Here is an 11,445-nt window from a genome sequence, read left to right on the forward strand (position 1 = left end):
TCCCGGCGGAGTGGGCTACGGCGGGGGAGGGGGCGGGCTCTCCTTGCCTCCGGCGAGGGGCGGGGCTGCCGCCGGCCAATCCGGGGCGTGCGCGCGGTTTTCAAACCCGGCGCGGGATGGAGTCTGTCCTCCTCCTGCCGCACCCGCGAATGCCCTTATTTTACGGGTGGAAAACGCGTCCTAATACCCTGTGCGTAGCGGCTGATTTGTTTTTCTGACTCACGAGGACGGGTTTTTTTCATGTTTGTAATTTATGGCTTTCAGGCAATAGTGGGAGAATATGAAGTACTTCACTCTAATGCTTCCCATAATGAACCCAGGATGGTTTCTAAAGCGCAGCATTAACTAATCTAAGTGACAGGGGCTGGTTGTGGAAATGGTAACGGAGGACTGCAAACTAAAAGAAAATAGACTCAAGTGTACTTTTCCATAGCATGTACAGAAACTACTGGAAGCCAGGCATACATGCAGTAGAGGATCATCATATACCTGTTCAGACTTGAACCGACATTTCTGTTCTTTTTCATTTTGACAGTGTGTCGTTTAAAAGCACCGTTGGGTTTTTCTGCAAAAGTTTCCTTTCCTCTTATGGTATTTCCTCCTGACTGTAACCTTCTTTGGTTTGACCATGTTCTTTCATGCTGCCTTTTTGGGCTTGTTGGCCTTAGCTTGGGGCTCTTAGCCACGGCAGCTGCCAGCTTCTTGGGGCTCCTCGTGGCTGTCTTGGCCTGCTTGAGCACTGGATTCCCTTGCACTCCATGGAGGCAGACAGCCTCTGTGATCAGCTCAGCGATGCTGGGGCTATGGCCTTTGCAGCCACCCATCACCACCTTCAGCTTCTTGGGGGTGGGCAGTCTCCAACATGGTCAGAAACAGCTTTCAAAAACTGGTGGAGGGTGTCAGGGGGATATAAATAATGATAATTTGCAAGAAGCCGGTGCTTATAGGGAGAAGCCTCTCTGCCATTGGTGTGTTGGGGAGTTTGTCCCATAGGAACACAGGGAAGGCATTTCTTCCCTTTCTATTTCCTCAGAACAGATTTTATTTTTTCCCTCCACTGTAGGGGACACCTCAGTCCCTCTGGGTTTTTTGTTGTTTTTTTTTTATGCAGATATAGATAAAACATGCTTTTATTTCTTTTTTCATTCAATTGTGTTTTACTAGGAAGAAAACAAAACTGCCTGAACCGGAGTGTGCCACGTGGAGCCTCTTAATGAGGCCGCCTGAGGGCTGGGGGTTGTTTTCTTTGTTCTTTAACAGTGCCCCTTAAGAACTAAGGCACGAAAACTCTGCTTTTTGTATTGTTCTGCCTCAGGAGGCAGAGGAGTGAGTCACTGTGGCAATGTGTTAATCGAAAATGGTGTGAGGAGGGAGCATTTCTCTCTCTCTCAAGAGGAATGCCCATACTGAAGTGCCTGAGAGGGAAGTCTCTCTGTTCTTCTTTTGGAAATTAGGGAAGGAGGGGTTTTGTAGTTTGGTTTTTTGTTTTTTTTTTTTTTCCTACTGATGTTTGAAAAATCACTTAAATACAAGTATTCTACCTTTTTTTTTTTCTTTTCAAATGAGATATGGGTAGATTGAAATGCGGTCTAAAGTTGTGGCAGTTTTTCTATTATCTTCTTCATTAGAAACTACTTGCAGTCAGTAATGGTAATTCATAAAATTTACCATTTTCTTCTCCACCTTTCTCGACATGTTTCCCCCTGAGATGATGCATGTAATGAGCTCTGTTTCCTTATATAGCAGTTTATGACTAATATTCTGGTTTTAATGCCACCAAGATTGTTTTCATAATGTTCTTTAGCATATTTTTATTAGTACAGGGAAAGTCTATACCAAATCCTCTTTTCCTTCAGCTAAAATACGAATGGAATATTTTCCTACAATTACCGCATATCCTTGTTTCTCCTGACTAAAGATTCACATTTAATGTAGAAAGGTAATCTATTCTTCTACCTCAGGTAACTATGCTCGTTATAAATGAACAGATTTTCCATCTGCATACCATAGTTAAATACAAGTTTTGTGTATGTTAAAATAGGAGAAAGAAATGGATTATATCACCTATTTACTTATGTGACAGAGGAGAGAAGTACTTTATTTCATCACAGATCCAGAATTTCTAATTAATCTGGATACCTTCCCAAATTTCTTTCCACCTTTCCACTTCAGACAGCCTAAATTCTCATAAAGGAGAAAGGCTTTAGAGGTAAGAACAGTCCATCACAGATGCTGTTGGTCATGAAAAAAAGTTTTGTATCATAGATGACCTAAATTATTTTTTACTTTTAAGTCCACAGAAAATATATCCTTATGCTTTAAAGTACTAGCTGTAGCATAGGTAGTGTGATTTCTCATATAGCTTGCTCCCAAAGAATGTTATTCAATGTGTAGTTACTTAATAGTTCTGTTTTTCCATAAAGAACTAGAATATAATATTCAAGATAATATTAAAAAATTGTGCTCAGTTGCACAAACATTCCCAAGTATTCAGACAAACAAGTAAAAAACATGAAGTAATAACAGAACATTCACTTTTCAGTTGACTTTCTCTTTGTGAAAATAGTGTATGGAAAAGTCCTTGAATATTCTTATCCTTCAAAAAGTCTTATTCATATTTTTCTTGAAAAACATTATGCTTGGTTGCTCTCTGATCACCTCACTGCGGAGAGGATAGTTTGAACTCCCTTGGTACTAAGCAGTCTTCCTCAGTCTTAGAGGAAGGTGTGATTTTAACTTTTTTAAATGTTTTCCCCTTGCCTTTCAGGAGGCGTTGCATTAGCCTAACATATTTACCTTTGCCTAGGCCAACAAAAATGAATGGAATTAATTGCCTGCTACCAAGGGTATCCCCATGAGACTGTGGGCTTCTCTTTGTAAAACTCATCTGAACATTTATGTGACACAATCTACGCAAAGATTAAACATTTATAGGTCTTTTAATAAATTACTCAGATACCTTCACCCAAATTTTTAGTTCCTTTAGTACTTTTCTGCAACCATACATGGCAAATCAAAGTATGATAACTTAGGAATATCTTACAATTCTGGTGTAATGTATAGAAACCTTTGAATAATATCAGTATTTGTTTACTTTTCATAATCACTTGTAAACAGACTTGCTTAGGCACCAGATGGAAGTTTTTTAGAAAAAAGTTATTGATATTATTGTTTATTTCTCTCAGGTGCACAGTACAGGATCAATTTAGACTTTGGTAAACATGAAAGAAACTCACGTCTCCACACCATTTCAGAGGCGCTGAAGCTGACATTCAGGAAATTTGAATGACAGTCTGAAAGCAAATTGCACTAACTGACTTCAGAAACGCAACAGAAACCTGCATTTGCAGGTAACAATAAATGCTTTGAGTGGATCCACTATTAACAGAAAAGCAGATTGCCGTAATCCATGGCTAAATCCTTCTGTCTTTCTCTTTGAATCTTTCGAGAGTATCCCCAATATTACTGTAGCACAGCTAAGTGACGGCGGGGGGAGAATCAGTTTGCGGCGTTTCCCCCATCGCTGTAAACCGGTTCAGGCCGAGGACGGTGGCGGAGAGGGGTGGCCCCAGGCACCGCCCGCCCGGTGCCGCTGAGCCCAGGCTGCAGCAATTTCTGACCAATCCTGCCTGGGAAACAGATTCACTCCGCCCCAGTCTCTTATTCCCTTCCTCCTCCACCTCTTTCTCCTTCTCCTCCTCCCTTGCTCCTCCTCGCCCTCCATGTCCTTTCGGTTGCCTTCTCCGCCACCCCCTTCCTTCCCTTCTCCTCCACGAGCCGTTTCACGTCGTTAATCCGCGGGCAAGGAAGCTAAATCTGCTGGTGAGCACCCCGCCCTGGCTGCTGTTAAAACCAGCCTGCGTTTTGCGTAGCTCTAATGTTTCTTGTATCGACTGTTGGTTTTATTTTAACTGCGCTTCATTTATAGTGCGGCTGTTGCCCAGGGTAAAACAAACAAACAAACAAAAAAAAACCCATCACCACACACACACACACAAAAAACCCACTAACAACCAAAACCCAACAACAAAAAAAAAAACCACTCCACACAAAACAAGGGGCAGTCGGGGTTCCAGCTTGCTCTGCTAGAAAATATTATTTTGATTCTGCAGACTTCACGGTTAAGAGAGCAACCACCCTGCATGATAAATTACTTCTGTAAGGAGTCCGTTATTATTAGAGCATTTTTTCCCTTGTTCATTCTGTCCTAGAAAACATGTGACTGCATGGTACAGAAGCAACCCTATCATACTAACTAGACTGCAGATATAAGTTTTTTGTCTCCAGGAGGCATTTCTACATATCACTTCTTTAAGAAATCAATTACTTCAGGCCTCTGCATATTACTCTTGTCATGTGAGGAGGGATTTCAAATCGAAACTAAGTCCTTCCATCTTTATACAGACACTGCAGCTTTTTCCTGCCATGGAAATTCCTCTGTTGCCTCCACAAGTAGTCTGTGAGAGAATTAGAGAAATATCTGTATAAACAAGGATGCTAAGTAACTTGTAATCCCTGGGGGAAAAAAAAAAAAAACAAACCACACCCACAACACTAAACAAAAGAAAACACACACACACACAAAAAAAATCCTTAAATGAATAGGAGTTTTTTTGTTTGGTTGGTTTTGGTGGTTGTTTGTTGGAGGGTTTTTTGACCTTGTGAGAAAAACAAAACTGATCCTCAATAAGTGCATGTAATTGACTGGTAGTTGATACCACCAGGGATCAGTGTAGGATGCTTTAAGAGATGGGAACTATTTAATACCAGTGTTAGGAAATGCTCACAGTTATGCAAGCACCTGTGTTCTTCACAACTGATTTCTATAGAACGAGGTGGTTCATCACCACCAGCTCATTTCTTTCATTTGGAAAAAATCCATAGAGATAAGGAGCCCATTTACTTATTTACATTTACAATATTTAGGAAGCTCTTCTGGCCCCTGTAACCTTCTGGTTGCTAACTAACTATATAATTAGATTGGACCCTGCTGAACTTGACAGATTTAGCCACTGAGCTTATAGATATTAAAGACCTTATAGATATTAAAGAAGTCAGAACATCTTCACCCATTAGTTGTCTCTGTCCTAGTACCTTTAGGAGCAAAGCTGGTTTTAGGCCTTAAATATTTTTTTTTCACTTTTCTCAAAACTTTCTTTTCCAGTTGCACCACATCTTTTTTGATTTAGAGGCCAGAAATGTACACGGTACTCTAGGTGCAGCTATTCCATACAGTGCTACACAGATACAATATCCTCTGTTTTGTTCTCTATTCCTCTTCTGGTGATTCTTGACATACACATTCTTTTCATTTTAGTGTCTCTGAGCACTGAACAAATTATTTGTTTAGTTATTCATTATTTTCAGGTTCATGAGAATTTTTTTATTAGGATCAACTGTAAGGGTGCACTGAAGGTGGAATATTGTGGCAAGACATGTCTGAAGACTGAGTCAGGGAGCCAGGACAGAAGAACAGGCAGTGAAACTGAAAACTATGGTCAAAAGAGTACTGAGTCTGGCTGAGCTGGAACTGGTTTCCCCTATAGCATCCCTCACGGTGCTGCGTTTTATGTTGGGAGCTGGCAGGGTGTTGATAGCACCCTGGTGTTGTGGCTGCTGCCGAGTGGTGCTTACACAGCACCAAGACTCTTTCTGATATTTTCCCCCTACAGCAGGACGGGGTGGGCAAGATCTTGGGAGGGGACACAACCAGGACAGCCGACCCGAACTGACCAAAGGGATATTCCAGACCATGTGACGTTTGCTCAGTACAAAGCTGGGAGAAAGGAGGAAGGGTACTACGCGTATGTGAGCCCTGATTCTGAGAAGGCCCGACATCGCCTCTTCATGGGAAGGAGAGAATAAATCTGTTTGATTTTTTTTTGCTTCCGCACGCAGATATTTGCTTCGCTTTGCTTATATTAAAACCACTTTTGTTTGACCCACAAGGGTTGGTCTATCTTATTTTCTTTCCCCACTTTGCCCTGGTGAGAAAACAAGGGGAAAGGTAGGAGGAATGATAGAGCAACTTGGTGGGTAACTGACATTTAGCCGTGGTCAAACCACCACAAAAAGAAAGTGAAAATATTAGGAGGCTGAAATTTATTTTCATTTAGTGACATCCAAAACACCTAAAGCTTGTAGAGTCCAAGATGCATATACTATAAAGCTTATGGTAGGAGCACTGTTGCAGGTCAGGCAAATGGAGATCTTGATTATCACCAGAAAGATGGTTTGATTTGCCATCATCCATTATGATCCAGAAGTCCAAGTCCACATGTGTCTACAGGCAGAGAATTTCCTATTAGCTGATAGTCCTAGGCACTTACTGTGTACATATGGACTGCTAACTGCTGAAGGACCTTACAGCTGCATCAGAGCAGCTCTAATGCTTTTTTAGGTAGGGGGGGCATTTAAACAGAAAATTTCATACTGATGAGTGCGTGTGTATGCATGCACATATAACATGCTGGAGGTGTAAAAGCATAGTATTATACAGAACAACAGCAGCATAGGATAATCATCAAGATAATGTTTAATATTTAATTACTAGACATTGAAAAATGGGAGAAAAAATAGGCTATTACCTCATAAAGGACTTTTAACTTTCTCCTATGTGCTTTCTTTTTGCTTTCAGACCAAGCTATCCCTTGTCCGTCTCTGCAAGTTTGGGAATAACCAGCAAGGGGTACTGAGGGTTACTAAATAAACACATCAATGCATGAAAAGGTAACATTTTTAAGTGTCAGTAATTAATAAGTAAATATTTTTGTGAGGTTTATAAAACTCTGTTTGAGATGGACCCCACTGTTCCTAGGGTAGGAGCTGCCATGATCCATACCAATTTCCAGCTTTCATCTGGAGGAAAGAGACTTTGAATGCACCAACTGTGACCTTTAGCACACAGTTGGAAGTAGAGCCCAGAAGCAAATGCACAACTGAGAAGAAACCTTGCTGTGCCCTGGGGCAGACAGACCCATGAGGAGCAGTCAGTCCATGTCCAGGTCCATCAGGTTAGTTCATGAAAATGAAAACGAGGGCTGAGCTGACCAAAACTCAGATAGTCCAGCAGTAATTTAGGAGCACCATGAGCTGTCAGGTGCAAAATGTGGGATTTTCCTTTATATATGGAAAACTGACTATGAGCCAACAATGTGTGCTTGCAGCCCAGAAAGCCAACCATATCCTGGGCTGTATCAAGAAAAACGTGACCAGCAGGTCAAGAGGAGGCCATGAAGATGATCAGGGAGCTGGAGCACCTCCCTTATGAGGACAGGCTGAGAGAGTTGGGGTTGTTCAGCCTGGAGAAGGCTCTGAGGAAACCTTATAGCAGCCTTCCAGTACTTAAAGGGGGCCTACAGGAAAGATGAGGACAGACTCAGGGAGTGTAAGGATAGGATGAGGGGTTACAGGTTTAAACTGGAAGAGGGAAGATTTAGATTAGATATAAGGAAGAAATTCTCTATTGTGAGGGTGGTGAGACACTGGAACAGGTTGCCCAGGGAAGTTGTGGATGCCCCCTCCCTGGCAGTGTTCAAGGCCAGGTTGGATGGGGCTTTGAGCAACCTGAGCTAGTGGAAAGTGTCCCTGCCCATGGCAGGGAGTTGGAACTAGATGATCATTAAGGTCTCTTCCAAGCCAAACTATACTATGATATTGAGGGATAAACACCAGTCATGCCAATGGACCTGTCTTCAGTTTCTGGCAGACAGCCTATGCAGAGACTGACAGACTGGAGTCTCCATACAAGTAGGATGCATAGAGTATTCATTTTGCTTGTGTTGTAATTTGTGGCAACTGAGGCACAGACTCTCCATTGAAGTGCAGAAGGAAAGACTCTTTATTATTTCAATAGTACATACTTACGCTCTCGCCAAAGCTCTTACTTCATAATTAGCAAATCAGCAATTAAACAGATATCAATCCTTTCCCCTATCAGCATAAGGCCACTCTAACACGCGCTGTGCAGACCAATCACTTTCTTGCTCACGCACTGTTCACGCAGCGGTAACTTCTCACAGTTTAGTACTTTTCTACAGTTCAGTGTTGCAGCTGTCCGTTGCTGTTCCCTGCCACCTTGGCACAACTCAGCAGTTTCTTATCCAAGGCCTGTTTTTCATCAAAGCCTATCTGTTTCTCAGAAGCTGTGTAAGGCTGACAGGCTGATGTCTCCCACAGTAATTAACAAAGTTGTTGTGTAACAGCAATAATTTATTTTTTCATGAAATTACACAACTTCTGTAATATTTTCATCATGTTGATTGTCACTCTAGGCAAAAATCCATATCCTTTCTAGTTGGACTTCTACATTTCATGTGATTATGCTCTGAGAACATTTACATTTCCCTAGGAAGATGATGCATTTTTATTCCTTTCCCTCACAAATTTTTCAACTAAGTAAAACAGCACCTTTAACACAAGTTTCTGCTTTAAGAGGTGAAGCAAATCTGTGTCTCCAAATTTCAACATTTCTATCACAATAGTTTTAGCTGGTTTAAAAAAAAAAGATGCGACAATTTTTAAGTTGATATTAATTGTCCTACTGAACTAAAAATACATGTGCAGGCAGATCTACTGACAGATCAACAGGTCCTACAGAAAACTACAGAGTTTTCTTCAAAACCCCAAAGAAAAGTAGATCACTGAAGAGAAAACAATTTTTGAAATTCACATTACTCAACAGCCTCCTCAAGGGGGTAATTGTCTTTTGGCAAGGCCAGAAGTATTAGCAGGAATGTCAGGATGGGATATTGAAAGCTGATGCAGAAAGGAATAAAAGCACTAAGATCTGCTGTGACATGCCTAGAGTAGAAAGAGGAACAGAGTTGTTTCCTCACTTCTTTGTGCCCTCATCCAACTTATTCCTTAACTCCAGTGTGCCCTTGCTGCCTTCACACATCACAGGAGAGAGCTCAAGGCTCTTCCAACTAATGCTGACTGATCAGGAAGAGGAAAACAGAACCTTTCACCCTCCCCATACTGTCTTGATTGATGGAAAAAGCTGAATTGTAAAAAAAAAAAAAAAAAAAAAAAAAAAAATTATTAATGGGTAGGTCATATGCTCACTTGTTGATTCTTAGGAACAAAATCCATGTAAATGAACCACCAGGAATGAAAGATGAACACTGGCTATAAAATATGAAACCAAGATGTCATCTTAGGAAATGAAGTATTAGTCCAGAATTCAGTCAATGCAGATTGTTCTGAGCTGCTTCTTCCTTTTCTGAAACACTGAAAGGTTAGAGCTCCAGTAAAGAGCATGTATGTCCCTTCTTTTGATTTAATTTTGTCTATTTTCAGAAGTGCTCAACACTTCAATAATTATATATAGACTATTATTTTATACCTAGAGCTGCCAGTGAAATGTTTAGAAAGATACCACAAACATACATTACACCAAAATAAAACCAAGAAAATGAAACTGACTGTGTGGAAAAGGTAAAATTAGGTAAGCATAATTTGACTTTAACAGTCATGAAATATAGAATAATATTTCCACACCCAAGTATTCTGTAATACAGCAATCTTTCTATGTACATTACTATCACATCTATAAAGATTCTGTGTATAACCATAGTAAAAAATCATGCCTTAGACTATCTGTGGTTTTTATCCCTTTTGAAGTTAAGATATTGCTTCGGTCAGAAACGAAATACATTGCTAGCTGTTTTGATGGTTCTGCTGAGTTGTCACTCTTAAGAAGTAACAAACCTTGGATAAGGATGAAAAAAATGGTTATTTAAGAAAATCTTATATTAAAGAGGATTAAAAAAGTATGATGCAAAAATAAGCAAAGCTTAAATTTCATGGGAAAAAGTATTAACCATATAATAAATGCCACAAAAATAGATATCATGAACAAAAAAAGAGTTTGAAATGGATGCTAAAAGAGATTGCAAGCTCTTGACAAAGTGCCAATCAACATTCAACCCCAGTAAGTAGGCATTAAGAGTTGAATAAAGCTGTTTGCAAGGTAGAATACCTATACCCAGTAAACCACATAAAGAGAATTAAATTGTTTCAGTGGATAGTCTACAAGAATATTAACACCTAAAGTATTTGAAATCACGAGGTGAAATGAAAGCAAACCTACAGAAAAGATATGCAAACAATTGTTTGAAACAAAATGTAACAGATGAGAAGGAAAAAATAATTTCTTCAGCAGACCTGATGAGAACAAAGGAGGCCATTTGAATCTAGACAGAGGAAAAAACATACTAATCACTGCCAGGGAAAATGTCTATGATATTAAGAAGTGAGATAATTAATAGGCAGGAAAGAGTACACTTTATAGTTAAGCAGAAGCTTTACTGAGATTTCTGTTGTATACTATTCGTTCCATAACCTGTAAATGAGGGAGAAAAAGAGGCTGAATATAAACTCTTTTTTTTTTTTTCCCTCAAACAGTAAGAAAACTGACAAATACTGTGCAGAAGTGCAGTGATTCTAATATAAACTAAGGAACTTCATCTGTGCCAACACCACCATAAAGGTTGATATGCTATTTTTGCAGAACTGAATTGGCTGATATAAACACTACAAAGCTCTCCATCTACACATTAAAATAGTTATCAAAATGGTGGTCAAACAAGCTTAATTAAATAACATACATACTAGAAGGCTACTGAGAGACAGAAAAAAAAATCCCCAAACAATCCCCTTCCAAAGGGGCAAAGAGGGAAAATTATTTCAAAAAAAAAAAAAAAAAAAAAAAGGAATAAAAAGGACAAATGGAACAAAAATGTAACAGCTCAAAGGGAAAGGGCTGTGAAACTGCCAAGAAAACAATTTTCATACCAGGAAGCATTGTAGTACTAGGGACCCATTAGAAAACATGGAAAATATTGAGGGGGGGAAGCAAACAAAATGAGAAATACCTCACCAACCAAACGCAAAAAAATAGTGTCTTTTTCACAAATATAATTAACTAAGGAAAGCCTATTTAAAAGAAAAGGGTCATAAATAGCAAATGATTTGAATAGCATTAACTTGATGATCTTCTGGGAACAAATTAAAATAACCTCAAATATATTTCTAGGTAAATTTACATACTAAGTCAGACAGAAAAATTAAGACCGTGTGCGCACGTGGAGTATTTGAGGGCTTTCTACCAGTCGTGCCTCACGGGAGACACTGCTGCAGCCACTGTAACGCTGGTGATGCAACAGACACCCCACCCCCAGCAAACACCATCTCCTGAAAAAATAAAGCTGCTAAACCGGTATATCGAAACCCTTCAAAGCTCCTTAGTTATTCCTAAAAGAAAGGTCAATGCTACGGGGCATGTTACCCCACTGTGACCTCCCCCAGGTGGAAACATCGACTGACCAGAACACCACAACAGCGAACCCCAACTCCGCCCCGGCCGGGCCCTTTGTTGGAGCGCGGCGAAATGGCGGCGGCGGCGCGGGGGAGGGGCGGGGCGGTGGCGCGCGCGCGGGAAGG

The 11,445-nt window shown here is 40.3% G+C and overlaps 2 long non-coding RNA genes across 2 annotated transcripts; one reads left to right on the forward strand and one right to left on the reverse strand.

Annotated features, from left to right (window-relative positions):
• The first annotated feature begins 3,509 nt into the window (after positions 1 to 3,509).
• On the forward strand, positions 3,510 to 9,027 carry LOC113487179. Its single transcript, XR_003399741.1, has 3 exons — positions 3,510 to 3,822; positions 6,638 to 6,729; positions 8,876 to 9,027. It is a non-coding gene; the product is annotated as an uncharacterized LOC113487179 (long non-coding RNA).
• Positions 6,094 to 9,735, reverse strand: LOC113487182. Its single transcript, XR_003399743.1, has 3 exons — positions 9,067 to 9,735; positions 6,588 to 6,701; positions 6,094 to 6,283 (listed from the first exon to the last, which is right to left on the reverse strand). It is a non-coding gene; the product is annotated as an uncharacterized LOC113487182 (long non-coding RNA).
• Between the last annotated feature and the right edge of the window lie 1,710 nt (positions 9,736 to 11,445).

Source organism: Athene cunicularia (assembly GCF_003259725.1).
Source record: "Athene cunicularia isolate RWA chromosome 1 unlocalized genomic scaffold, athCun1 chr1_part2, whole genome shotgun sequence".
In the NCBI taxonomy this organism is placed as follows: Eukaryota; Metazoa; Chordata; class Aves; order Strigiformes; family Strigidae; genus Athene; species Athene cunicularia.